Below are 25,986 nucleotides of genomic sequence, written 5' to 3'. Positions count from 1 at the left end.
TGATTTAAAGCCAGTGCGCTCTCCATCCATCATGAAGCATCTTGTGATCTTGCTGTCTGTTCTGGCACTCATGAGCTGTGGAAGGGCCCAAGGTTGCATACCGATATGTACAAACAGTATGTAAGTATGAAAGGGAAAGGAAATTGTTTCAGATGCCTGGTGAGGACATCCTTGTACCTGGAGAGGCATGGCAGACTGATGTGTAGCAGATCATAAAATCCGAAACAAAGGAAGGCCACAGTCCCACAAGGAGTACTTCAAAGAGGGTGGAGTCTCAGGAACACAAGAATGGGCACCCAGTTGGCCTTCTGGAAATTCCTCAGCAGGGAAAGGGTAGAGAGGCTCTCCTGGTTTTAAAGCTAAGGAAAGGGAAATAGTGGGGATTTGTGAAGTCCCAGGAACATTCCTTGTTTTTGACGTAAGTGTGCTCAAAGCAGGAAGCTATTCACCATTTCTATTATTATCATTATGGTTACTGTTATTAGTGTGCTCCATGCTCCCTAACCTCGTACCCTTCAGATTCTTTGGCTGCTACAACACCTCTGACTGTTGGCCAAGTTGCCTGGAGCTGTAGTGTGAAACACCTGGAGGGCACTTTGTGCGTTCAGGAAGGCTGGTGTCATTGCACAATCAACCACTCTGCATCAATGAAAGATTGTGGCTAATCCACCTGCAAACCTACTAATTTGATGGATGTCAATTTCACTGTAAGCCTACGTCCACCTCAAAGGACACTCAATAAAAATAAATAAATAAATAAATAAATAAATAAATAAATAAATAAATAGGGGGCTTAGATTCATGGAATCTATTTCGTCATGTCCATTGATGCAAATCCAGACTACTCTGAGGACGGCGAAGATGGGATACAGTGCATTCTTCTTTACTAAGTGTCATGAATTCCCCTGAATAATTTTTAAGGATAGTTGTTTCTGCTGATATCCAAACAAACATTCCAGGAATCAGAGGCATGGTTGTTGCGGTGGAGGAAGCTGAATAGCTGTTCAATCATTTTAAATATGTACTGGCATGTCAAGGAGTCTTGATAACAATGAGCGTAGTTAACTAAAAAGAAGATTAATTGCAAAAAACCCCAGATTCCATCCGAGCAGCAATCACAGCCGTCCATCTATAAACCAAATATCTCCCTTCTAAGGGTGGGTGGGTGTTTCCTACAGCTGCCGAGATCTTGGGGAACAGGGGGTCAGCTCCTCCCCTTCTCTGACAATGCTCTTCCGTTGTCATTTCCTCCCTCTGAACTGCTTTCATTTCTAGTCTCTGTATTTTGTACTTCGCTGGCACACTATAATCCCCTGACTTGCAGTTAACTCTATCTCTTCCTGCCTGCTTTCTCTAGCTGACTGTAAATCTTCCCTGGGTGCTGGTTCATTCATGACATGGAGATTCATACTCAGATCTTAAGCTACATATCTTTTTACTTCTAGGCATCCTATATGTTCTTGTGATGACTCCCCTAGCGTGGAAGACAATGAAGAGCATCTGAGCAGAGGAGGTTGGTTTGAACTGGAAGATCCTGGGGGATGGAGCAAAAGGATGATGAGCTTTTTAGATAGTCTCTGTGCTTTGGCAGCTTTCCTTTCTCCTCCAATGAATTATTTAAAAGTCCTTCTTCACTGAGAAATGAGATCCGCACCATTTATTGTCTTGATCATAGTTCGCTAACATCTTGTCTTGAGGGCACATGGGAGAGCAGGGAAGGGTTTTCCAGGCATTACACATAAACTAAGGCCAACCACACACATCACTCCATTCCATGGGCTTCAGCAGAATTGTCCTTTCGAGTGTGATTTGGGCAGTGAGAGGGACACCTAGGATGGCAACTTCGTGGTCAAGATGGCTTTCTGTTTTGGCTGTTCTGTCCATGCCAAGTCCTCCTATTCCTTTAATTTTAGTGGACAAGAATTCAGCAGGTGTAACTTTGCTAACAAAGAAGTATCCATGATGGGAAGTTTCCGACCTGGTGAATGTCTGTCTTTTGCTCAGATATTCAACAAGGTGAATACTGCTCAAAGAAGATGAGAAGGCAATCAATAGAGGACTCAGGAGGAGGTTGTGGGAGGGCAATAAGGATGAGCAGAGACCCAAGAAGCATGCCCTCGGAGGAAAGGTTATAGTCATATCCAACTGATTTATATTCTGAATAGAGCCACTGGAATTAATGTAAGCCATTTTCATTCATTTCAATGGGCCTACTTGAACTGGCACTAACATTGTATACAGGTAAACAACACAGTTTAGCCTTGAGAAAGGAAGAGTGAAAGGGAGAGGAGAGCTCTCTTTATATCCATGGAGGGCTGTCAGTTGGAAGATCGTAAAGAATCATGCTTTGCTGCCCCAGAGGAGAGGAGTGGATCTTACAGGTTAAGTTATAAGATGGCAAATTTTGGTAGAACTTTAGGAGGCTATTTCTGATGGTGTAATTTGTGTTGTTTTGGGGAGTGAGAGAGCAAGTCTGCCCCTTCTTTTTTTAGAAAGCCACACGTTGGGGATGCTTGTAATGAAAGGGACTGGACTAACTGACTTCCAAAGACCCTCTCAGCTCTCTAATTCTGTGATTCCTGCTTTCTTGAAGGCTGATCTTTCAGAGAAATGAATCACATGCCCTCTACTTTCTACTCACAGATGCAGAGGAGGCTATTGCTGAAGACAACTGAGAAGCAGATTGCTATCAACCCAGATGCTCAGCAGGTTCACCAAAAGATCTCAAAGGCACACCTTCACTGCATGATACCTCCACTCCATTCCTGTCTTCCATTAGCCCTGAACCCTGATTTCATGGGCAGTCACCCCAGTTGCCTCAAGGAACCTGTCAAAATTCAGCAATTGCAAATAAATTGTGGGCTTCAAGCCTGTTTGGTGTCCTGAATGTGAACCTACAAGATGTTTACACAGAGGTGCCCCCACATACTGGGCCCTCCAACCTACTCTGAAAAGAAGAAACAGCTCTGCAAAACATTTGCATATGCTTCATGTCATATTCAAAGTGGTGTCCCCTTTTTAGTTAAATTGTTGGGCCCAAAAATTTACCCATGTCTGTCCATGCAAGTGAAACTTTTCTCCAGAATTGAATCTCCTAGGAGAAGAGGGTAACCTGTTGAATTTCTCCCACACACACACATCTGTTAAAATCACCAAGAGATCCCAACTAGACATGTATACAGTTTTACATTAATCTAAATATACTGTGAGTTTTCACTGAGTACCCAGTCTTTAGTTTCTGTTTTTTTTAAGAATAATTTTTTATTAACCGACCAATCACATCAAATCAAACCAAATTACATAAATTCCAAATTACACAGCCGAATTTTAAATTTTTGTTGGGGGTACCCATATTTCAAGTTCCGAAGGGGATCCAATCAACTTCTTGCTTCTTACTGCTGTTTTAATGGCCACAAATCTAACCTTATGATGTTCACAGTACTATCCAGTCCTTTCTTATTGTTTTTCCACATCTCTTGTTGTTATTTTCATATATGTTTCCTTTCTCTTTGTGACCTCTGATAGTCTCCACAAGCTGGTTAGAACAGTTTGTAATCCTCCGTGGATATTTTTTTTAATTATCCAGTAGCCATATCCAGACGTTTTCCATATAACATCACTTCCATACATCAAACAGTCTTAGCGTCATTAATCTTCACCAATCTGCCTCCTTTCTCAAAACCTCTGAGAAGATTCACCAGGAATGCAGTCTTAAAACAAGTCCGTTCTTCCTCCCAGCTATAAATCCTTTGGCAAGATGGCGACTCCGAATTAATTCCTGCGCCATTCCAAAAGCTCTTATTGCTTCTCGATCTCCATAAAGCATACTTTTGGTTAAAGTTTATCTCCACACAGACCTTAATCATCCTGCTTGGGTCAGTTTAACCGACGATTCTAATGAGGAGGGGTTCTTGTAAATCACATAGAAGGAAAGTAAAAAAGGTCCCCCCCCATTCAGTCCCATTGTTGTCAACATACCCAGCCTTTGGTGTATCTTCATCGTAAAATATTCCTGTTTCTCCAACCCAAATTGTTATTCCAAATTGCTGCAGCAAGTGCGCAATCAGAGACAGCGTCCAGGAGAGCCGAGGTCCACACGGGGGCATTCTGCCTAGGGCCCTCACACCATTCTTTCAAATTAGGGAGTCATTTATGGGCACAGGAGGCAAGGGCAGTGTTCCCCATTTCCTTGGGGCAACAAGGGAGAATGTCTACTCCCATAACAGCCTCTTAATTACCCCGTGTGGGTCGGAGAGATGGTATTGTCGGCCATCTTCCAATGCGCCCCTAGTGCCCCCCAGTCTTTAGTTTCTGAACAGCAGGGGACTTGCCTAAGCCTCATTGAACTGTTGTTACATTTTGCATTTGCTATTTGGCGTCAGGGAATCCTCTTACACCCACTCACACTTATTGCAGCAGATCACTTCCAGGGAGTATCTGATTGCAGAGAAACCCACCCCAGGAAAGACGTGTACTTCTTGCTAGTAAAAAACATAAGGACAAATTGTGGTTATTCAAAGGGTTGCAACTTGAGGATGAGAACAAGGCACTAGAGGGGTGGGGGTTCTGCTTCATAACTTTGTTTCCAGTGGGAACACAGATCGGCTTCTGAAAGAAAGAACATGAAAGCTCCAAGTCTGGGTACCCTTCTGGCTTTGGGCCCTGGACATCAGTCCCCCTGTACCTACCTCTTGGAGGCACCATGTCTTTTGCATGCTTTCAAAGAGCCCTTCTGAGCACATGCAGGGTGCATTTCTATCCATGTATTCTTGAGTAGAATCACAGAATTGTTGAGCTGGAAGGATCCCTGAGGATCATTTAGTTCAAGCCCCTGCAAAGCAGCTTTCCCATATAACGGGAATCAAACCTGCAACCTTGGCATTACCAGCACCACGCTGTAGCCAACTGAGCTAACTAGGCTTATGTCAGCTGTGTTCTGGATGAGATCAAATAGTCAGAAATACTAAAAGAGAAGGGAGCCCAAGATGGATATGCGTGTTGTCGGCATGTCCCACAGCATGCTGATGTCAATCACACACCCTGTGGGCCATGTATGCACCATGTAATAGAACCTTGAGGGATGTCCCCTTCATGTAGATAGAAATAACCAGCTGCAGATACATAATATTTGGTGGGGGCAGGACTTTGTTTGCTAGTACTACAGGTGAAAAAGATCTAGGGGTCTTGGTAGACAACAAGCTAAACATGAGCCAAAAGTGTGATGTAATGGCAAAAAAAGCTAATGCTATTTTAGGCTGCATCAACAGAAGTATAAACAAAAAAAATTTCCTTCCAGTAGCACCTTAAAGACCAACTAAGTCAGTTCTTGGTATGAGCTTTTGTGTGCATGCACACTTCTTCAGATACGTGTATCTGAAGAATACGTGTATCTGAAGAAGTGTGCTTGCACACGAAAGCTCATACCAAGAACTGACTTAGTTGGTCTTTAAGGTGCTACTGGAAGGAAATTTTTTTTGTTTTGACTATGGCAGACCAACACGGCTACCTATCTGTAACTGCAACAGAAGTATAGTGTGCACTTTAAGGGAAGTAATAGTACCATTTTATTTTGCCTTGGTCAGACCACACCTGACGTATTGTGTTTTGTTATGGGTGCCACAGTTGAAGAAGAATATTGATGAGCTGGAATGTGTGCAGAGGAGGGTGTCCAAGATAATCAAGGATCTGGAAACCAGGCCTTATGAGGAAGTGTTGAGGGAGTTGGGTATGTTTAGCTTGCATAAGAGAATGACAGGAGATATGCTAGCCATCTTTAAATATCTAAATGGCTGTCACATGGAGGATGGTGTAAGCTTGTTCTCTCCAGCTCTGGAGGGTAGGTCCAGAACCGATGGCTTCATGTTACAAGGAAGCAGATTCTGACTCAACATTAGGAAGTAGATTGTGATGGAAAGAGCTGTTTGACAGTGGAATGTGTTGAATGGTTTCTTTAAATGTAAAGGTTCATCATTGTTCCACCCGATGTGTATGTTTTTCAGGGGCCAGAGCAAGGGCCAGAGCAAAATAACAAGATCCAGCTTTACAGCTGTGAAACATAGCAGGTGCTGCTGAGTTGTATTGATTAAGCTGTGTCAGCATTTGGGTGTAGTATATAAGGAGCAGCACCTAGCTCTCTCATTTCCCTGGGATATGGGTTGATGGTTGGGTCATGGTTAAACCTTGTTTAAGTTATTTTTGAGTCCCTTTTTAATGCATGGTCTCCCCAGCAAGCTCTCTGCAGCGCTACTAAACTGCAAATAGCCAACAGAATGGACTCCTTCAAGTGGTGAAGAAGCCTCCTTTAAGTAGGGATATATATCACTTAATGCCTGTGAGTCACATATTTATAGATGGTTTGACTGGTTCAGCTTCTTCTACAGCTAGCAGTAGAAAGCAGAGGAAGGGGAGAGCAGCTGTAATCTGAGCTCTGACCAAAGGGACAGACAGCTGTGTGAGAGCTCCGATATTGAGCTAGACTTTGGAATGCAGGAAACATTCTCTCCCGAATATTGAAGGATCTCAAAAGTGGCAGAAATGCGTGAAAGATACCAAAGAGAAGGTGGGGGCTTCTATGCTGGGGAAGGGGGAGCAGCTCAGTCTGGGCAACTCCATTTTCTGGGGAGAATGATGAGTAGAGGAGCTCTGTCCTAGTTTGTTCTTTTGGCAATAAATAATTAACAGCAAGTCATCTTGCGTTTGTGGGAGAGACCACAAAGAATGAAACTATCTCTGATGGGGAGAATCTCAACGATAAAGATGAACATGCTACCAAGAATATTATTTTTGTTTCAAACAATTCCAATAGCTTATGGAAAAGGACACTTCAAACAATGGCAAAGGGATATATCAAAATTTGTATGGCAGGGCAAGAAACCTAGGATTAAATATAAATTGTTAACAGATGTAAAAGAAAGAGGAAGACTTTCCCTGCCAGACCTAAAATTATATTATGAAGCATCCTGTATCTGTTGGCTTAAAGAATAGATAGGTTTGGAAAATCCAGATATATTGGATTTGGAAGGATCTGATAATACGTTTGGGTGGCACGCCTATCTGTGGTGTGAGAAGGTGAAAATACACAAATGGTTTCTGAATCATATAGTAAGAAAATCATTATATTTTACATGAGAAAAGTATAAGAATTTATTGGAAAATAAGACCCTGTGGTGGATATCACTGCTAGAAGTATTAGCAGTTAAAAAATTAAATATGGAAAGAAGATGGTTGACTTATAGTGAGTTGTTGATAGAGGAGGAAAACCAGTTGAAATTTGAGAAATATGAAAATATAAAGCATATGTTTACGGACGTGATCCAATATCAACAAGTAAACGATATACTGTATTTAAAAGAGATAAAAAAGCAGGCTTTGGGAAAGAAATCGCAAGACTACAAAAAGATTTGTTGGAGAATAATGAAAAGGTTCTATCAAAAGTATATAAATTGCTGTTGGAGTGGGAGACAAAAGATGAAGAAGTGAAATCAGTAATGATACATTTGGCAAAAGATGTAGGGCATAATATACAATTTGAGGCATGAGAAAAGTTATGGAAGGTTGATTTAAAGTTTACAGCATGCTGTGCGTTAAAGGAAAATTATATGAAAGTGATGCATAGATGGTATTTAATTCCAGTCAAACTTGCAAAAATGTAGCAAAAAATGTTGAATAAGTATTGGAAATGTAAAGATAATGAGGGTACATTTTTACCTATGTGGTGGACCTGTAAATTGGCAAAAGCTTATTGGGAAATGATATATAATGAGCTAAAGAAAATGTTTAAAATAACTTTTATTAAAAAACCAGAAGCTTTTTTATTAGGTGTGATAGGAGAATAAATTCCAAAGAAGAATGCAACGATAGCGACAAGAATGTTATATGCCCAGAGCTGGAAGGTAGAAATGACCCCATCGAAAGAAGAATGGATAATGAAATCAATGGACTAGGCTGTAAGGGTGAAAATGACTGGGAAGATCAGACACCAAGAGGACAATAAATTCAAAAAAGAATGGAGGAATTTTATAGCACATTTGAAGGAGCATTGTAAACACTTAAAAAAACTGGCAGGCTTAGAGTAGCACTGGTGTTATTGACGTTAGAAACTTAGATTCACAAAATGTTTAGGGGCATGCGAACCCCTGCGTCCGCGCAGGGAAAAAAACCCACTGGAAATACTTGAAGAGAAGGGAGTTCAAGCTGGACAGGAAATTCTTAAAGATGAACTATTGAAAGTACAAATGCATGTTGTTGTTCAATATATTTATATTTATAAATATATTATATTAACATAAATATATAAATATAAATATATTTATAAAAGGGAAGGAACTTAGGGGATGCTCATCAGATTTGCTGATGACACCAAACAGGGGGGTAGAATGCCAAGGAAGACAGAATCAGGATTCAAAATGATCTCAACAGTTTGTGGAACTGAGTCAAACACTAACAAAATGAATTAAAATAGGGACAAATGCAAAGTTGTACACTTAGGGAGGAATAACCAGCTGCACAAACATGAGATGTGGGGGGCGCCTGATTTATCGAGTAGTGAAGAGGATCTCAGGGTCTTAGTAAACAACAAGCTTAACATGAGTCAACAATGTGATGCTGCAGTAGAAAAAGTGAATGACATCCTAGTGTGCATCTGCAAAAGTATAGTGTCCCGATCAAGGGAAGTAACAGTACTGCTCTATGTTTCCTTGATCAGACCACACTAAGAGTACTGTGTCTAGCTCATGAAGTTCAAGAAACGTATTGATAAGCTGGAATGTGCGCAGAGGATGGTGACCAAGATGATCTCCAGTACGGTGTCCAGTTCTGGGCAACACAGTTAAAGAAGAATATTGATAAGTTGGAATGTATGTTCCCTTGCCCTTGCCCTCTCTCACACACAACATTTAGAAAAGAAATGCACTTTTAGGGGCTGGAACTGCAATTTGAAAATGCCCTGCAAAGTGTGACACGGACAAATAATGAAATGGAAGGTGTAGAAATACCCTGCAAATAATCAGGAAGGAATGTGGGATGAATGCAAATTGTCATGCACTGTCCACACAGCGTCCCCTGTAGGGATGCTTAATAAATGCCAGATATCCTCTGACCCTCTGTGTGATCCTCTGTGTGAGCTTTGTGGAAGGAAATTGTGAGGAAGCCTCAGCTGAATGCATCACCTGGAGGAGACCCCCTCAACCTTTGATTCGCAGGCACCAAGGAGAGCCCATGTAGTGGCCAGGAGCTGTTGAGCAGCTCTCTTCATGGGCACTTAAGGCAGGCAGAGGGGCAACGGATAGGATCCAGGGCTGGAGTCTTCCTTCATCCCAAGATCCTCCCCCAACTGCAGTCCATGTGGCATCTATCAATACAGCCTCTGCTCCTCTGTTTGGTGACAAGGAAGAAGACAATGTGTTCTCAATTCTGCAGGATTTCCCTGTGTGCAGCAAAGTGGAGACAATGTCGAGCTCATTCAAGCACCACAAGGCAGGGAACAAAACCATTCCTGGCCCAATGAAGCTGCAAACACTTTCTGTAACAGACGCCCATATCACCCCATCTTGCCAAGGTTGTCCTGGCTATTGATTCTACCTGTGTTATGGTTCGTCTGTTAAATTGCATTGCTGTTTGGAATGAGACCTCCTCAGCAGATGACGTGTCTCATTTGTAGGTAAAGGTGACTCTCCACTTATGGTGGGGTTGAGTTCCAGTGACAGTGCCTAAAGTCAAAATGGGAGGTAGTCAAAACATGTTGGGTTCAATGGTAATTGGGATTGCAAAAGTTTCCAACCCACCTGATGCCCACACCCATTCTGCCCAGTTTACAACGTAAGTTTCAAGTTGCCTGTTCTAGAACTCTTTCATGGGTACCTGAAGTAGGCAATCAATGTTAAGGAGAGTCTGTGGAGCAGATGTAAAGTTCTGTGGTGTAGCTGTGGTGTTAGAGGGATACGGAATTTGCTTCAGATCTGCTCCTCCCCAGTCCTATCCCCACATCACCACCCTGCTTCAAGTCACATCACCAGCATATGGTCCTGTCCTTCTGAATTAGCACACAGCCAACCAAGCAGGAGTGCAGGAGACCAGCCAGAGCAGAAGGAGACCTCAAGAAAAGAAGGGTGCACAACTGCCAGCAATCAGCCTAATCTCCTGCAGCCCTTAGCCTAATTTCACAGGGCTATCAATGAAAGAGGAAAGAAGGGCCAGGGGATGTCTTAGGGAGTGGGAGAGGGAGTAGGAGAGCAAGGGAGAGAAGGAGATGGCATAAACAGAGAGAAAGGGAACTGCCCCACCCACCAGCATGGGGCACAGGGCATACCAGGACTTTGGTGGACTGGATGATATTTCACTGTTTTTGAATGTATTTGCATTGCCCTGCTTTTCAAATTGCTCTCCCTGGGCTCCTTGGGGAAGTTAGGCAGAATAAAAGTGCATATGTGATATCAGTTGATTGGCAGCTCACCTGTGAGGAGAAAGAAGAGGGGAGGGGAAGCATACCTTCGAGAGATCAGCTGAAACTTTCTCTACCAAGCAGGCAGCAATCACAGAATTTGAGATCTGGATGGGACTTTTAGTCTAATGCCTTGACATGGCAGAAATCTGTAGCATGATATTCTCACTCACAGCTGGTCAACCAGACTAGGTGCAGACTCGCCCTCTCATCCCCAAACATCCATCCTTAGGGAATTGGATCCATTGTCTCAATGCTTTTACCACCACAAATTGCCCCCTAGCATTCCATCAAAATCACCCCCCCCGATAACTTAACCCCATGAGATCCACTCTTGCCCTTTAGGATTGCAAGGAACAATTTTGGCCTCAATTTTAATCATGGGAGGCAAAAGCAGATTTATGGATGCATAGAACTGGATATGAAATAACTGATTGGTTCAAAATTGGGAAAGGAGTACAACAAGGCTGTATATTGTCTCCCTGTTTATTTAACTTATATGCAGAATTCATCATGTGTAAGGCTGGGCTGGATGAATCTGAAGCTGAAATTAAGATTGCTGGAAGAAATATCAACAACCTCAGATATGCAGATGACACAACCTCAATGGCAGAAAGTGAGGAGGAATTAAAGAACTTTTTAACGAGTGTGAAAGAGGAGAGCTTTAACTATACGGACCTTTGTGAATATAAAGGAAAGATTAATTACGGAAATAGCAAATTGGCTTGGGATGGAAGAAGAAGTAGGAAAGGCAGTTAATAAGGCCTTCAGGATCAAATGTAAGTCAGAAAGGAGCGAAACAATTACCAGGAGATTGCTTTGTCTTCTTCAACTCAAATAAAATGAAAGATTTGATTTTACGAACCAATCGAGACAGGAAATTATGCAGAAATGAAAAATTCATTATAATTTATAAATAAAAGCCTAAAAGATTTTTGAAACGAAGAGAAGAATATAAAAATATTGCTCTGATGTTGAGGAAAAAATGAAATTTGGTATAAGTGGGAATTCCTGGAAGGGATTTCCTTTTTTTACAAGGACAAGAAATTTACGATCAAATCTACCCAGGAGATAGGGAAATTTATGAGAAGATACGGTAAAGAGTTGGGCAAGAAGGAAGAGGATGTGCCACTGGAAGAAGAAGAAGAGATCTGAGATTTGAGGAATAAAGTTTTTGTATTTAATTATCAATAAAGATGGGTTTGAAAATAATATCATGGAATGTGAATGGTTTAGATCATAGAGTTAAGAGGCATAAAATTGAACATATATTATCAAAACAGAATGCAGACATAATTTGTATACAGGAAACACATTTGGCAAAAAAAAAAAAACACCAAGAAAGAATTCTTAAAAATAAAAGATTAGGGAAGGAATATATATCAGCAGATGACAGTAAGAAAAGAGGGGTGGCTTTGTATATAATTGAAAAATACGAATCAAGTCAGATTTTTATAGATGACAATGGAAGGATAATAGCAGTAGAAATGCTAGCACAAGGTGAAAAATTAATTATGGTGGGAATCTATGCACCAAATGATAAAAAAGCGGACTTTTACAAAGAGTTAGAGGAGAAGCAGTTTGAATTTATGGACCAAAAAATAATACTAATGGGAGATTTCAATGGGGTAGTTTCCCTACAGATGGATAGAACGGAAAGGAAATAGGTAACGAATCAAGGGAAACTGCCCCAAATTTTTTTCACACTGGTGGAAAACAATCATCTAATAGATATATGGAGATTAAAACACCCATTAGAGAAACAATTTAGCTACTTCTCAGAACCAAATCAGAGTGCTGGACAGACTGACTATATTTGGACTTCTTGAGATTTGTCAATGAGAGTAATAAAATCCGAAATTCTTCTGAAAACTATGTCAGATCATAATGCAATAACATTGGAGATGAAAGCTAAGGAGGAGACCTTATTAATTGGCGATTGAATGATGGGTTATTAGATAAACTAAGGAGTGGACATTAATGTGGTATGGGACGCCTCAAAGGCTGTAATAAGAGGATTTTGGATACAGCAGAACTCAATCCAAAACAGATTGAGAGAGAAGAAAGAAGAGTTATTAAAACAAATAGTATGCAATGAAAAGAAATTAGCAACTAATCCAAAAGATAATCAAGATAAACAAAATATAAAAATGTTGCAGACACAATTTTCAATACTGATAAACCCAGAGATTGAATGGAAAATTAAATTCTTAAACCAAAGAAGTTTTGAGTTCGCAAATAAACCAGGAAAATTGTTAGCCTGGCAACTAAAGAAGAGACAAAAGCAGAATACGATAACAAAACTAATAGTGGAAGGGAAAATAATAGAAAACCCAGGAGAAATAAGGAAGAATTTTCAAAGATTCTGTAAACAATTATATAAAAAAGAAAGAGAAGATGAGGAAAAAATAGAAGAATTTCTAGAAAAGAATAGGTTGCAGAAAATTCCCACTGACAAAAGGAACCAATTCAATTCCATTATTACAGTGGATGAAGTAAAAGTAGCAATAAAACAAGCAATAATCGGAAAGGCACCAGGACCTGATGGCTTGACAGCCAAATATTATAAGAAATGTACGAAACAACTGTCAGCTCCTTTAATGGAGGCAATGAATAACATTCTAATGGGGAACAAAATTCTGGAGACTTGGAAAGAAGCCCATATCACATTGATTCTCAAACAAGACAAGGATTTGAGGCAAGTGAAAAGCTATAGGCCAATCTCGCACCTAAACAATGACTACAAATTATTTGCTCGTATTTTGGGCAATAGGCTTAAGAGGTATTGGGAGAGGAGATTGGAAAGAACCAAACTGGATCTTTACCTGGTAGACAGATGAAAGAGAACGTTAGAAATATAATTGATATAACTGAATATCTGGATTCCAGGAGAGACAAGCAAGCCATTTTAATGTTTCTGGATGCTGAAAAGGCATTTGATAGTGTGTCTTGGCATTTTATGAAAAGAAATTTAGAAATTATAGATATAGGTAAAAAATTCTTAAATGAGATTTGGGCTATTTATTCGGGAACAATATGCTAAACTGATAATTAATAATAGCCTTACAGATAAAATTGAGATAACAAAGGGAACCAAACAGGGGTGTCCATTATCACCATTGTTATTTATAACAATATGGATGTCCTGTTGAAGAAAATAGAAGCAACAAAAGAAATAAAGGGGATTGGTGTTGGATCAAATGAATATAAGCTTAAGGCCTTTGCCGATGATGTTGTTTTGACACTAGAAAAACCAATGTCCGGTGTAGTAGAAGCTTTGAAAAAGATAGAAGAGTATGTGCAATTAGCAGGTTTTAAGCTGAACAAAAATAATACAAAAATATTAACCCAAAATGTGGACAGTAAAGAAATAGGTGAATTACAACAAAAGACAGGAATGACAATAGAAAAAAAGGTAAAATATTTAGGAGTCTGGCTCACATCCAAGAATATAAACCTCATTAAATATAATTATGAGAAGGTGTGGAAGGAAGTGAAGAGAGATTTGGAGATATGGACCAGAATGAAATTATAATTGATGGGGTCCTTGACCTGGAGGGATTTGATAATGCTTTTGGGTGGCATGCATATTTGTGGTATGACAAGGTTAAAGTTCATAAATTGTTCAAAAACCATATTGTCAGAAGGGCAATTTTTATGGTCTGGTCAAAATATAAAGACTTATTGGAGAGTAAAACTCCGAGGTGGCTCTCACCGATGGAGGCCAAAGCACGTAAAAGACTCAATATGGAGGCCCACTGGCCTAAATATTGGGAAATAATTGAAAAAATTGGAGATAAATGGAGGTTACAGAGTATGGAAAAGTTAAAAAACAAGGTGCGAGATTGGTTGCATTATGCTCAAATCCAGGAAGTTTTTAAAGCAGACAAAAAAGTGGGTTTTCAGGAGGAAAAATCGAAACTAGAAACAGAGTTGCTTGAGCCAAAATCTAAGCTAATTTCGAGAATGTATAACTTGCTGCTTAAATGGAACACACAGGATGAGATTGTAAAATCCTCTATGATAAAGTGGGCACAGGACTTGGGGCATAACATTATGTTTGAAGACTGGGAAAGGTTATGGAACACCGGAATGAAATTCACGGCATGTACTGCCTTGAAGGAAAACATTATGAAAATGATATACCGGTGGTACATGACCCCAGTCAAGCTTGCAAAGATATATCACCTGTCCGATAATAAATGTTGGAAATGTAAGGAAGAGGAAGGGACATTTTTACACCTCTGGTGGACCTGCCCGAAAGTGAAGGCCTTCTGGGAAATGATACATAATGAACTAAAAAAGGTGCTGAGATTCACCTTACCTAAGAAACCGGAGGCCTTCCTTCTGGGCATGGTAGACCAGAGGATGGTCAAGAAAGATAGAACTTTCTTTATGTACGCTACTACAGCAGCGAGGATTTTGTTGGCAAAGCACTGGAAGACACAAAATCTACCCACATTGGAAGAATGGCAGACGCAGCTGATGGACTATATGGAGTTGGCTGAAATGACTGGCAGAATTCGAGACTCGGGAGAAGAAGAAACGGAGGAAGTTTGGAAAAATTTTAAGGACTATTTGAAAAAGCATTATAAGTTGTATGAATGTTAAAAAATGCTCCTTTCTAGGAAGGTATAGCTTCAGTATCGGCAAATTTCTGAATTGATAAATAAGACACTAGAAGACAGAAGTGAGATAATGAAATATTTTTATTGTGTGGAAATTAAAAATTAATGCAATTGTACTGAAATGTTTACATCAGATAACACGATAAAATGGAAGATATATTGTTATGTATAAAATAAGTTAACAAATTGCTGAGGTTTTGGTTACACAGGGAATGCAGTGCCCGGGAGATGGGGGGAGTCTATTGGATCTATGGAAGTATGTATTTGAAAGTGGAAATTTGTTTATTAAAAACCTAATAAAATATTTATAAAAAAAAAAAAAAGAAATTATAATTGATGGGTAGAATCTCAGCTATCAAAATGAACGTGTTGCCGAGACTGCTGTTTTTATTTCAGACAATTCCGGTTATCAGTGGAACAAAACAATTCAATGTATGGCAAAGAAGATTGTCTAAATTTATCTGGCAGGGAAAGAAGCCAAGAATTAAGTATAAAATATTGACAGATGCAAAAGAGAGAGGCGGTTTACCCCTGCCAGATCTTAAGATTTATTCCGAGGCGGCGTGTTTTTGCTGGTTGAAAGAATGGATAACCTTGGATAACTCAGATATACTGGATTTGGAGGGATTTGACAACAGATTCAGGTGGCACGCCTACCTGTGGTATGATAAGGTTACAATGCACAGAGGGTTTTTGAATCATACTGTTAGGAAATCATTATACAAGGTGTGGAGCAGACATAAAACATTATTGGAACGCAAAACTCTGAGGTGGCTCTCACCTTTGGAGGCCTTTGCAGTAAAAAAGAAAAATGTGGGAATGGAATGGGCGACATACAAAGACTTGTTGGTGGAAGTAGATAACAAAATAAAGCTAAAGTCATTTGAAGAGTTGAGAGGACAGGTAACTGATTGGTTGCAATACCATCAGTTACGTGTTTAGAGAGGATAATAAAAGAAATGGATTTGGAAGTAACAAATCTAAATTAGAGAGAGAATTGCTGAGTAGTAAAATGAAAATACTGTCGAGAATGTACAGGTTATTACTAGAGTGGCACACAAAGGATGAAGAGGTAAAAAGTGTTATGATTAGGTGGGCCCAGGATTTGGGGCACAATATTGATTTTGAAAGGTGGGAAAAACTGTGGACTTAAACCATTAAATTTACAGCATGTGTGTCACTCAAAGAAAATATATTTAAGATGGTGTACCGATGGTACATTACACCTGCCAAACTCACTAAAATGTATAGAAATCAAGATAAAAGTTGTTGGAAGTGTAAGGAGAAGGAGGGGAATTTCCTCCATATGTGGTGGACCTGTTCTAAAGTGAAAGCAATTTGGGACACAATATCTAACAAACTGAAAAAGGTTTTAAAATATAACTTTAATAAAAAGCCAGAGGCATTTTATTAGCTTTAATTAGAGAAGAAATACATAAAAGAGATGTAAATATGTTTATGTATGCCACAAAGGCTGCAAGGATACTTCTGACTCAGAAATGGAAGCAGCAGGAACTCCCAACATTGGAAGACTGGCAGGTCAAGATGGTGGAGTACGTAGAGATGGCCAAGTTGACGGGGAAGATCCAGAATCAGTGTAACAAACTGTTTTAAAAGGACTGGAACAAATTTATAATTTACATGAAATAAAATTGTAAACATGTTTGTAGGCTTGAACTGAAATGTTTTGTAACGCAAATATAAGGAACTGCTTTACAGATAACAAGGTGAAATATTATAATAATAAGACAGAAGGTAAACAAGTGATTATAGAAATGTGAAAAATATAGAAAGATGTGTTGAAGTCAGAAGAGGGAGGAAAGGAGGTCTATGCTCTTATAGAGTAATGTATTAAGTTAAAGAATTATGTAACAAAATGTGAACATGATAAACGTGGAAAATTTAATAAAAATCAGTTGTTGTTTTTTTAAAAAAAGAATATTTTTTTTGCAGCGTGTTCCTGCATCTTCCTATTCCGCACTTCTTCAGGCTAAACTTTGCAGGATACTTTGACATTTATTTTCATGCTGCAAAACATGTGTTTCTTTTCTAAACATGATTGTGCCAGGGCAAGGATGGTGAACCTTCAGCCCCAAGGAGGCCCACCCCATTTTACCCATCAGACAATTCTGGGCAGGCTTCCCAATCACCTCACATCTTATCTAAGGTCAGGTATGGACAGGCGTAAAGGTGGCTGGGCGGGGGCAAAAGGGGTCTCTGGAGCACCAACTATTAGCTGCTCTGTGTCCCTTTGGAAGCCCCAAGTGCTGAGCTCCAGCATGAAGCAAATGGTTTTTGGAAAGGGGCAGGGGAAACTCCCGAATGCAGGACTTGGAAGCCCCCAAAACCAGTGTGTAACCTCCCAACATCATCTTCACAATTCCCCACTAATGTCCCACTTCTGACCGGGGTGCCTCATGGTGCATTTGAAATATAACAAATCGGTGGGGGGATATCAACCCCCCACCTTGTACTTAAGGACTGAATTGCATGACTAACGTCTCTTGACATTGGAGAACCAATGAGGTGATGAGAAATGTTAAGTGCATTGGGGAAGTAACTCCCTGTAGCCTGTAACGTCTTGTCCCTGGCAGAACGAGTGGGTGAGTTCCAAACGTCAATGAGCATCTTAATCTTGATTTAAAGTACAGATACCGATCGTTGCTCAGAATGGCCTGACTGGCCCAGAGGGGATGCCGAATGGGCCAAATTGGGACCATGTGGTTCACCTCCCTTGACCTGCTCCATATGACATGAAGGACAAGCAAGTTTGAGGAAAATCTTTGTTCTGATTTGGGAGTGGGTTCCAGGGCCCAACCCAACTGGGAGCCAGTGTGGTGTAGTGGTTAAGAGCGGTAGTCTTGTAATCTGGGAAACCGGGTTCACGTCTCCGCTCCTCCACATGCAGCTGCTGGGTGACCTTGGGCCAGTCACACTTCTTTGAAGTCTAACAGCCCCACTCACCTCACAGTGTTTGTTGTGGGGGAGGAAGGGAAAGGAGAATGTTAGCCACTTTGAGACTCCTTAAAGGGAGTGAAAGGCGGGATATTAAATCCAAACTACTACTCTTCTTCTTCTTCTTCTTCTTCTTCTTCTTCTTCTTCTTCTTCTTCTTCTTCTTCACATATTGGGGCCAGAAAAACCTGTTGGCACACTTAGGGAAGAATAACCAGCTGCCCAAACATGAGATGTGGGGGGCACCTGACTTGTCAAGTAGTGCAGGTGAAAAGGATCTCAGGGTCTTAGTAAACAACAAGCTTAACATGAGTCAACAATGTGATGCTGCAGTAGAAAAAGTGAATGACATCCTAGTGTGCATCTGCTAAAGTATAGTGTCCCGAGCAAGGGAAGTAATAGTACTGCTCTATGTTTCCTTGATCAGCCCACACTAAGAGTGATGTGTCTAGCTCATGAAGTTCAAGAAACGTATTGATAAGCTGGAATGTACTCAGAGGAGGGTGACCAAGATGATCTCCAGTACGGTGTGCAGTTCTGGGCAACACAGTTAAAGAAGAATATTGATAAGTTGGAATGTATGTTCCCTTGCCCTCTCTCACACAAAACTTTTAGAAAAGAAATGCAGTTTTAGGGGCTAGAACTGCAATATGAAAATGCCCTGCAAAGTGACAAATAATGAAATGGAAGTTGTAGAAATACCCTGCAAATAATCAGGAAGGAACGTGGGATGAATGCTAATTGTCATGCACTGTCCACACAGCATCCCCAGTAGGGATGCTTAATAAATGCCAGATATCCTCTGACCCTCTGTGTGATCCTGTGTGTGAGCTTTGTGGAAGGAAAATGGGAGGAAGCCTCAGGTGAATGCATCACCTGGAGGAGACCCCCCTCAACCTGTGATTGGCAGGCACCAAGGAGAGTCCATGTAGTGGCATCTCTCTTCATGGGCACTTAAGGCAGGCAGAGGGGCAATGGATAGGATCCAGGGATGGAGTCTTCCTTCACCCCAAGGTCCTCCCCCACCTGCAGTCCATGTGGCATCTATCAATACAGCCTCTGCTCCTCTGTTTGGTGACAAGGAAGAAGACAATGTGTTCTCAATTCTGCTGGATTTCCCTGTGTGTAGCAAAGTGGAGACAATGCCCAGCTCATTCAAGCACCACAAGGCAGGGACAAAACCATTCCTGGCCCAATGAAGCTGTAAACACTTTCTGTAACAGATGCCCTATATCACCCCATCTTGCCAAGGTTGTCCTGGCTATTGATTCAACCTATGTTATGGTTCGTCTGTTAAATTGCATTGCTGTTTGGAATGAGACCTCCTCAGCAGATGACATGTCTCATTTGTAGGTGCAGGTGACTCTCAACGTATGGTGGGGTTAAGTTCCAGTGACAGTGCCTGAAGTCAAAATTGCTCTCCCTGGGCTCCTTGGGGAGGTCAGGCAGAATAAAATGCATATGTGATATCAATTGATTGGCAGCTGGGTGTGACTTGCTCAGAATGGCCTGACTGGCCCAGAGGGGATGTCAAATGGGCCGAATTAGGAACTTGTGGTTCACCTCCCTTGACCTGCTCCATATGACATGAAGGACAAGGACATTTGAGGAAAATCTGTGTCCTGATTTGGGAGTGGGTTCCAGGGCCCAAGCCACATATTGGGACCAGAAAAACCTGTTGGCACTTCTGGACAGACATATTGTAGGTTTACATTCAATACACCAAATGGCAGGTTTGAAGGCCATGATTTATTTTCAACTTCAGGGTTCTGGCAGGTCCGCTGAGGCAATGGCGGGTATTGTTTGGGGTGCCCATGGAATCTGGGTTCTGGGTTAAAGGAATAATGGAGCAGAGGTGGCATGCATTAGACTCGCCCTCTCATCCCCATCCATCCATCCTTAGGGAATTGGATCTATTGTCTCACTGCCCCCTAGCATTCCATCATAATCACCCCCCCCCGATAACTTAACCCCATGTGATCCACTCCTGCCCTTTAGGATTGCAAGGAACAATTTTTGACTTCAATTTAAATCATGGGAGGCGAAAACAGATATACAGGTGCATGGGGATTATCCAATGAACTCATTCCCCACTAATCTCCCACTTCAGATTAGGGGTGCTTCATGCTGCATTTCAACTCTCATAAATTGGTGGGAGAATATTAACCCCCACCTTGTACTTAAGGACTGAGTTGCATGACTTAACGTCTCTTCTCATTGGAGAACCAATGAGGTGAGGAGAAGTGTGAAGTGTTTCAGGGAATTAACTCCCTGTGCTCTGTAACGACTTGTCCCTGGTGGAACGAGTTTGTGAGTTCCAAACATCAATGAGCATCTTAATCTTGATTAAGATTAAAATACTAATCATTTGGCTATTTAAACCAGCCAAAGGTGGGTTCTTCTGCTCAAGACATCTCTGGACTTCTCTGAAAGCAAACTTCTTTCCATCCCTGGAGAAAGAGTGAAAGACCACTAGCTTGGTAAGGACCGCATTTTCTCTATGCCTGCAGCAGTTAGATACAACCCAGTGCTGTCCTGGCTGTTCCCCAGAAATATCTGGAAAAAAGAAACTGCAGATGGAAATGCTCTGAGAGATGAGGAAATTTGGGCCAGAATCTCTTGGGGGGAGTGCTGGATTTTGCAGCACTTTTCAAATGCCCAATGTGTTTTTTAGTGACCTTTCTTCTATACTGAACATGATTTTATCATGCAACATTATGTATAGCTGTGTTTAAAGGAGTGATTAACAATCTATTATTTAAACATCTTTCTATTTAAATATGTTAGGTATGCTTCTATTTATGTATGCTTCTATTTATTGATAGTCTTTAATGAATAGTTTTAGATGGTTCCTTTTGCTTAGGGAAGCAACAAGTCAATTTCTGTCTACATGCCTGTCTGAGAATTCACCAGAAGAGGGTCAGTATTTAATAAAAACATTCCAAAAGGGGGTGTGAGGTTTCCTTATGGTTCCTGTTTTCAGCAGCAATTGGAATTGAGATTCTCTCTAGCAACATGGGATCTCATCTTTGCCAACCCCTTGGTGTGTCTTGTTCTGCAGACAAGACGTTACTTTCACGCTCCCTGGAGTTTAGGTAAGCAGAAGGGCAACCCAGGCCAGGTCTTTTAAGGTTAGTTGGGGACCCTTGCACAGCATCAGGTCAAATATTTTTTGTTAAAATAATTTTTATTAACAGGCCAGTCACATCACATTATTCAAATAAGCAGACTTTGAAGGAACTTCAAAAAGGTTGTGATGAACTAGGAAAAAATCAACAAGAAGTGAAACAACAGGTCTCAGAACATGAAATAAGACTTTTAGAATTGGAATCAGTGAGATGAACAAGTTAAATTTGCTATGATTGATTGGGCAAGAGATGTGGCTCACAAAAGAATGATGGAATATTGGGAGAGTTTATGGAAGAAAGGGGTTAAGTTCACGGCATGTACTGTATTAAAAGAAAATATGAAAATGATGTATAGATGGTACTTAACCCTGGTGAAACTAGCAAAAATCTCTCACACTAATGATAACTTATGTTGGAAATGTAAAGAGAAAGAAGGCACTTTTTAATTATGTGGTGGACGTGTTCCAAGGTGAAAGACTTCTGGGAAAAGATTTATAATGAATTTTAAAAAATGTTGAAAAATACATTTATTAAGAAGCCAGAAGCCTTCCTACTTGGAATAACAGGACCGGAATTGCACAAGAAGGATGTTAGACTGTTTTTGTATGCCACTACAACAGCAAGACTTTTATTAGCCAAAAAATGGAAATTGCAAGTTATACCGGCAAAAGAAGAATGGCAGATGAAGATGATGGACTTTTCGGAGCTGGCTGACCGGACTGGAAGAATCCGCGACCAGAAAGAGGAGGAAACACAAGAAGATTGGAAGAAATTTAAAGAAGATATAGCGAGATATTGTAAGTTAAGATAATTAAGAAATCCCTAGAAGTAACAGATTAGGCTAAGGGATAGAAAAAGATTGATAACAAAGATTATTATCGATTGCAATTGGAAGTAAGGTTAAGAAGTTAGTAATGAAAGAAGATACTGATGTTATAAATATGAAATTGGGAACTGCTAAATATGTTATATGATGAATTCCAGATTGGAGGGTGTTGAGGAAGTCTTTCAGCAATGTAAATACACCAGGGAATAATAAGAAGAAAAAATTCTTTTATCTTGTGTGTTTCTATTGTTGTTAAGTTTTTATGTTGTGTCAAATGTATTTTTTTCCTATTTTTGTTTTTGTCTATGTGTTATAAGAGAAAACTAATCCTTTTTTTGGAGGAAAAAAATAATAATTCATTTTGGAGGTCTATTCTTAACATGAAACTGTTCTTAACCTGAAGACCACTTTAGCTAATGGGGCCTCCCGGAGCACGATTTCTGTTCTCATCCTGAAGCAAAGTTCTTAACCTGAGGTACTATTTCTGGGTTAGCGGAGTCTGTAACCTGAAGCATCTGTAACCTGAAGCGTATGCAACCCAAGGTACCACTGTATTAGTTTACCGGAATAGGGTGGATTGAGGAGTAAGTTTCTAAAGACAAATATGACACAGCCTGTTGGCCATCTTACGTGAACAAGAATGGACATGGACTACAACATCCAATGAGTCAGGCTGCACAGTAGAGGGCATCCCTTGGATGTTTTGTGTTATTTTCCTTTGTAGTACCACATTGTTGTAGATATTGCTCTTGTGGCCTCCAGTGCTCTGCGCTTGCTGTGTTTTCGGGAGTTCAGTAAATATATAATTGCAAGTTCCTCCTGCTTCACCTTTCAGTTGATTCAAAGCCAGTGCCCTCTCCATCCATCATGAAGCATCTGGTGATCTTGCTGTCTGTTCTGGCACTCATGAGCTGTGCAGGGGCCCAAAGTTGCGGATGTAGATTGAGTGGGTAAGTATGAAAGGGAAAGGAAATTGTTTCAGATGCTTGGTGAGGACATCCTTGTACCTGGAGAGGCATGGCAGACTGGTGTGTAGCAGATCATAAAATCCGAAACAAAGGAAGACCAGAGTCCCACAAGGAGCACTTCAAAGAGAGTGGAGTCTCGGGAACACATAAATGGGCACCCAGTTGACCTTCTGGAAATTCCTCAGCAGGGAAAAGGGTAGAGAGGCTCTCCTGGTTTTAAAGCTAAGGAAAGGGAGATACAGTGGTGCCCCACAAGACGAACACCTCGCAAGACGGAAAATCCGCTAGACAAAAGGGTTTTCCGTTTTGGAGGCGCTTCGCAAAACGAATTTCCCTATAGGCTTGCTTTGCAAGACGAAAATGTCTTGCGAGTTCCTGCGGTTCCCCCCTTTCCCCCCTTTCCCTAAGCCGCTAAGCCGCTTATCAGCTGATCCGCTGATAAGCCGCATAACAGCTGATCGCTAAAAGCTGCTAAACCGCTAATAGCGCTAATCCGCTAAGCTGTCAATGGGCTTGCTTCGCAAGACGAAAAAACCGCTATACGAAGAGCCTCACGGAACGGATTAATTTCGTCATGTGAGGCACCACTGTAGTGGGGATTTGTGAGGTCCCAGGAACATTCCTTGTTTATGACGTAGGTGTGCTCAAAGCAGGAAGCTATTCTCCATTCTCTATTATTATTGTTATGATTACTGTTATTAGTGTGCTCCATGCTCCCTAACCTGGTACCCTTCAGATTCTTTGGATGCTACAACACCTCTGACTGTTGGCCAGGTTGGCTAGACCTGTAGTGTGAAACATCTGGAGGGCACTTTGTGCGTTGAGGAAGGCTGGTGTCATTGCACAATCAACCACTCTGCATCAATGAAAGATTGTGGCTAATCCACCTGCAAACCTACTAATTTGATGGATGTCAATTTCACTGTAAGCCTACGTCCACCTCAAAGGACACTCAATCAATCAATCAATCAATCAATCAATCAATCAATCAATAGCTTAGATTCATGAAATCTATTTAGTCATGTCCATTGATGCAAATCCAGACTACTCTGAGGACAGCGAAGATCGGATACAGTGCATTCTTGTTTACTAAGTGTCATGAATTCCCCTGGATAATTTTTAAGGATAGTTGTTTCTGTTGATATCCAAACAAACATTCCAGGAATCAGAGGCATGGTTGTTGCGGTGGAGGAAGCTGAATAGCTGTTCAATCATTTTAAATATGTACTGGCGTGTCAAGGAGTCTTGATAACAACGAGCGTAGTTAATTAAAAATAAGATTAATTGCAAAAAAAACCAGATTCCATCTGAGCAGCAATCACAGCCGTCCATCTCTAAACCAAATATCTCCCTTCTAAGGGTGGGTGGGTGTTTCCTACAGCTGCCGAGATCTTGGGGAACAGGGGGTCAGCTCCTCCCCTTCTCTGACAATGCTCTTCCGTTGTCATTTCCTCCCTCTGAACTGCTTTCATTTCTAGTCTCTGTATTTTGTACTTCGCTGGCACACTATAATCCCCTGACTTGCAATTGACTCTATGTCTTCCTGCCTGCTTTCTCTAGCTGACTGTAAATCTTCCCTGGGTGCTGGTTCATTCATGACATGGAGATTCATACTCAGACTTAAGCTACATCTCTTTTTACTTCTAGGAATCCAATATGTTCTTGTGGTAAACCCCGTAGGGTGAGACACAATGAAGAGCATCTGAGCGGAAGAGGTTGGTTTGGACTGGAAGATTCTTGGGGATGGAGCAAAAGGATGATGAGCTTTTTAGATAGTCTCTGTGCTTTGGCAGCTTTCCTTTCTCCTCCGATGAATTATTTAAAAGTCCTTCTTCACTGAGAAATGAGATCCGTACCATTTATGGTCTTGATCATAGTTCGCTAACATCTTGTCTTGAGGGCACATGAGAGAGCAGGGAAGGGTTTTTCAGGCATTACACATAAACCAAGGCCAAGGACACACTTCAATCCATTCCATGGGCTTCAGCAGAATTGTCCTTTCGAGTATGATTTGGGCAGTGAGAGGGACACCTAGGCTGGCAACTTCCTGGTCAAGATGGCTTTCTGTTTTGGCTGTTCTGTCCATGCCAAGTCCTCCTATTCCTTTAATTTTAGTGGACAAGAATTCAGCAGGTGTAACTTTGCTAAGAAAGAAGTATCCATGATGGGAAGTTTCCGACCTGCTGAATTTCTGTCTTTTGCTCAGATATTCAAGAAGGTGAATACTGCTCTAGGAAGATGAGAACGCAAACAATAGAAGCCTCGGGAGGAGGTTGTGGGAGGGCAATAAGGATGAGCAGAGACCCAAGAAGCATGCCCTCAGAGGAAAGGTTATAGTCATATCCAACTGATTTATATTCTGAATAGAGGCACTGGAATTAATGTAAGCCATTTTCTTTCATTTCAATGGGCCTACTTGAACTGGCACTAACATTGTATACAGGTAAACAACACAGTTTAGCCTTGAGAAAGGAAGAATGAAAGGGAGAGGAGAGCACTCTTTATATGCATGGAGGGCTGTCAGTTGGAAGATGGTAAAGAATCATGCTTTGCTGCCCCAGAGGAGAGAAGTGGATCTTACAGCTTAAGTTATAAGAGGGCAAATTTTGGTAGAACTTTAGGAGGGTATTTCTGATGGTGAAATTTGTGTTGTTTTTGGGAGTGAGAGAGCAAGTCTGCCCCCCCTTTTTGAGAAACCACATGTTGGGGATGCTCGTAATGAAAGGGACTGGAGTAACTGACTTAAAGACCCTCTCAGCTCTCTAATTCTGTGATTCCTACTTTCTCCTTTGCCCTCTACTTTCTACTCACAGATGCAGAGGAGGCTATGGCTGAAGACAACTGAGAAGCAGATTGCAATCAACCCAGATGCTCAGCAGGTTCACCAAAAGATCTCAAAGGCACACCTTCACTGCATGATACCTCCACTCCATTCCTGTCTTCCATTAGCCCTGAACCCTGATTTCATGGGCAGTCACCCCAGTTGCCTCAAGGAACCTGTCAAAATTCAGCAATTGCAAATAAATTGTGGGCTTCAAGCCTG

General features: G+C 41.0%; 1 long non-coding RNA gene across 2 annotated transcripts; it reads left to right on the top strand.

Annotated features, from left to right (window-relative positions):
* Window positions 1–25,986, top strand: LOC309376996. Of its 2 annotated transcripts, none has more exons than XR_014171340.1 (3): window positions 1–120; window positions 1,446–1,513; window positions 25,757–25,986. It is a non-coding gene; the product is annotated as an uncharacterized lncRNA (long non-coding RNA). The 2 variants fall into 2 exon arrangements; XR_014171341.1 differs by lacking the exon at window positions 25,757–25,986 and adding an exon at window positions 2,644–2,868.

The sequence above is a fragment of the Podarcis melisellensis genome, assembly GCF_964234715.1.
Source record: "Podarcis melisellensis genome assembly, chromosome: 8".
NCBI lineage: Eukaryota > Metazoa > Chordata > Lepidosauria > Squamata > Lacertidae > Podarcis > Podarcis melisellensis.
This window is presented reverse-complemented; position numbering and strand designations above follow the sequence as displayed.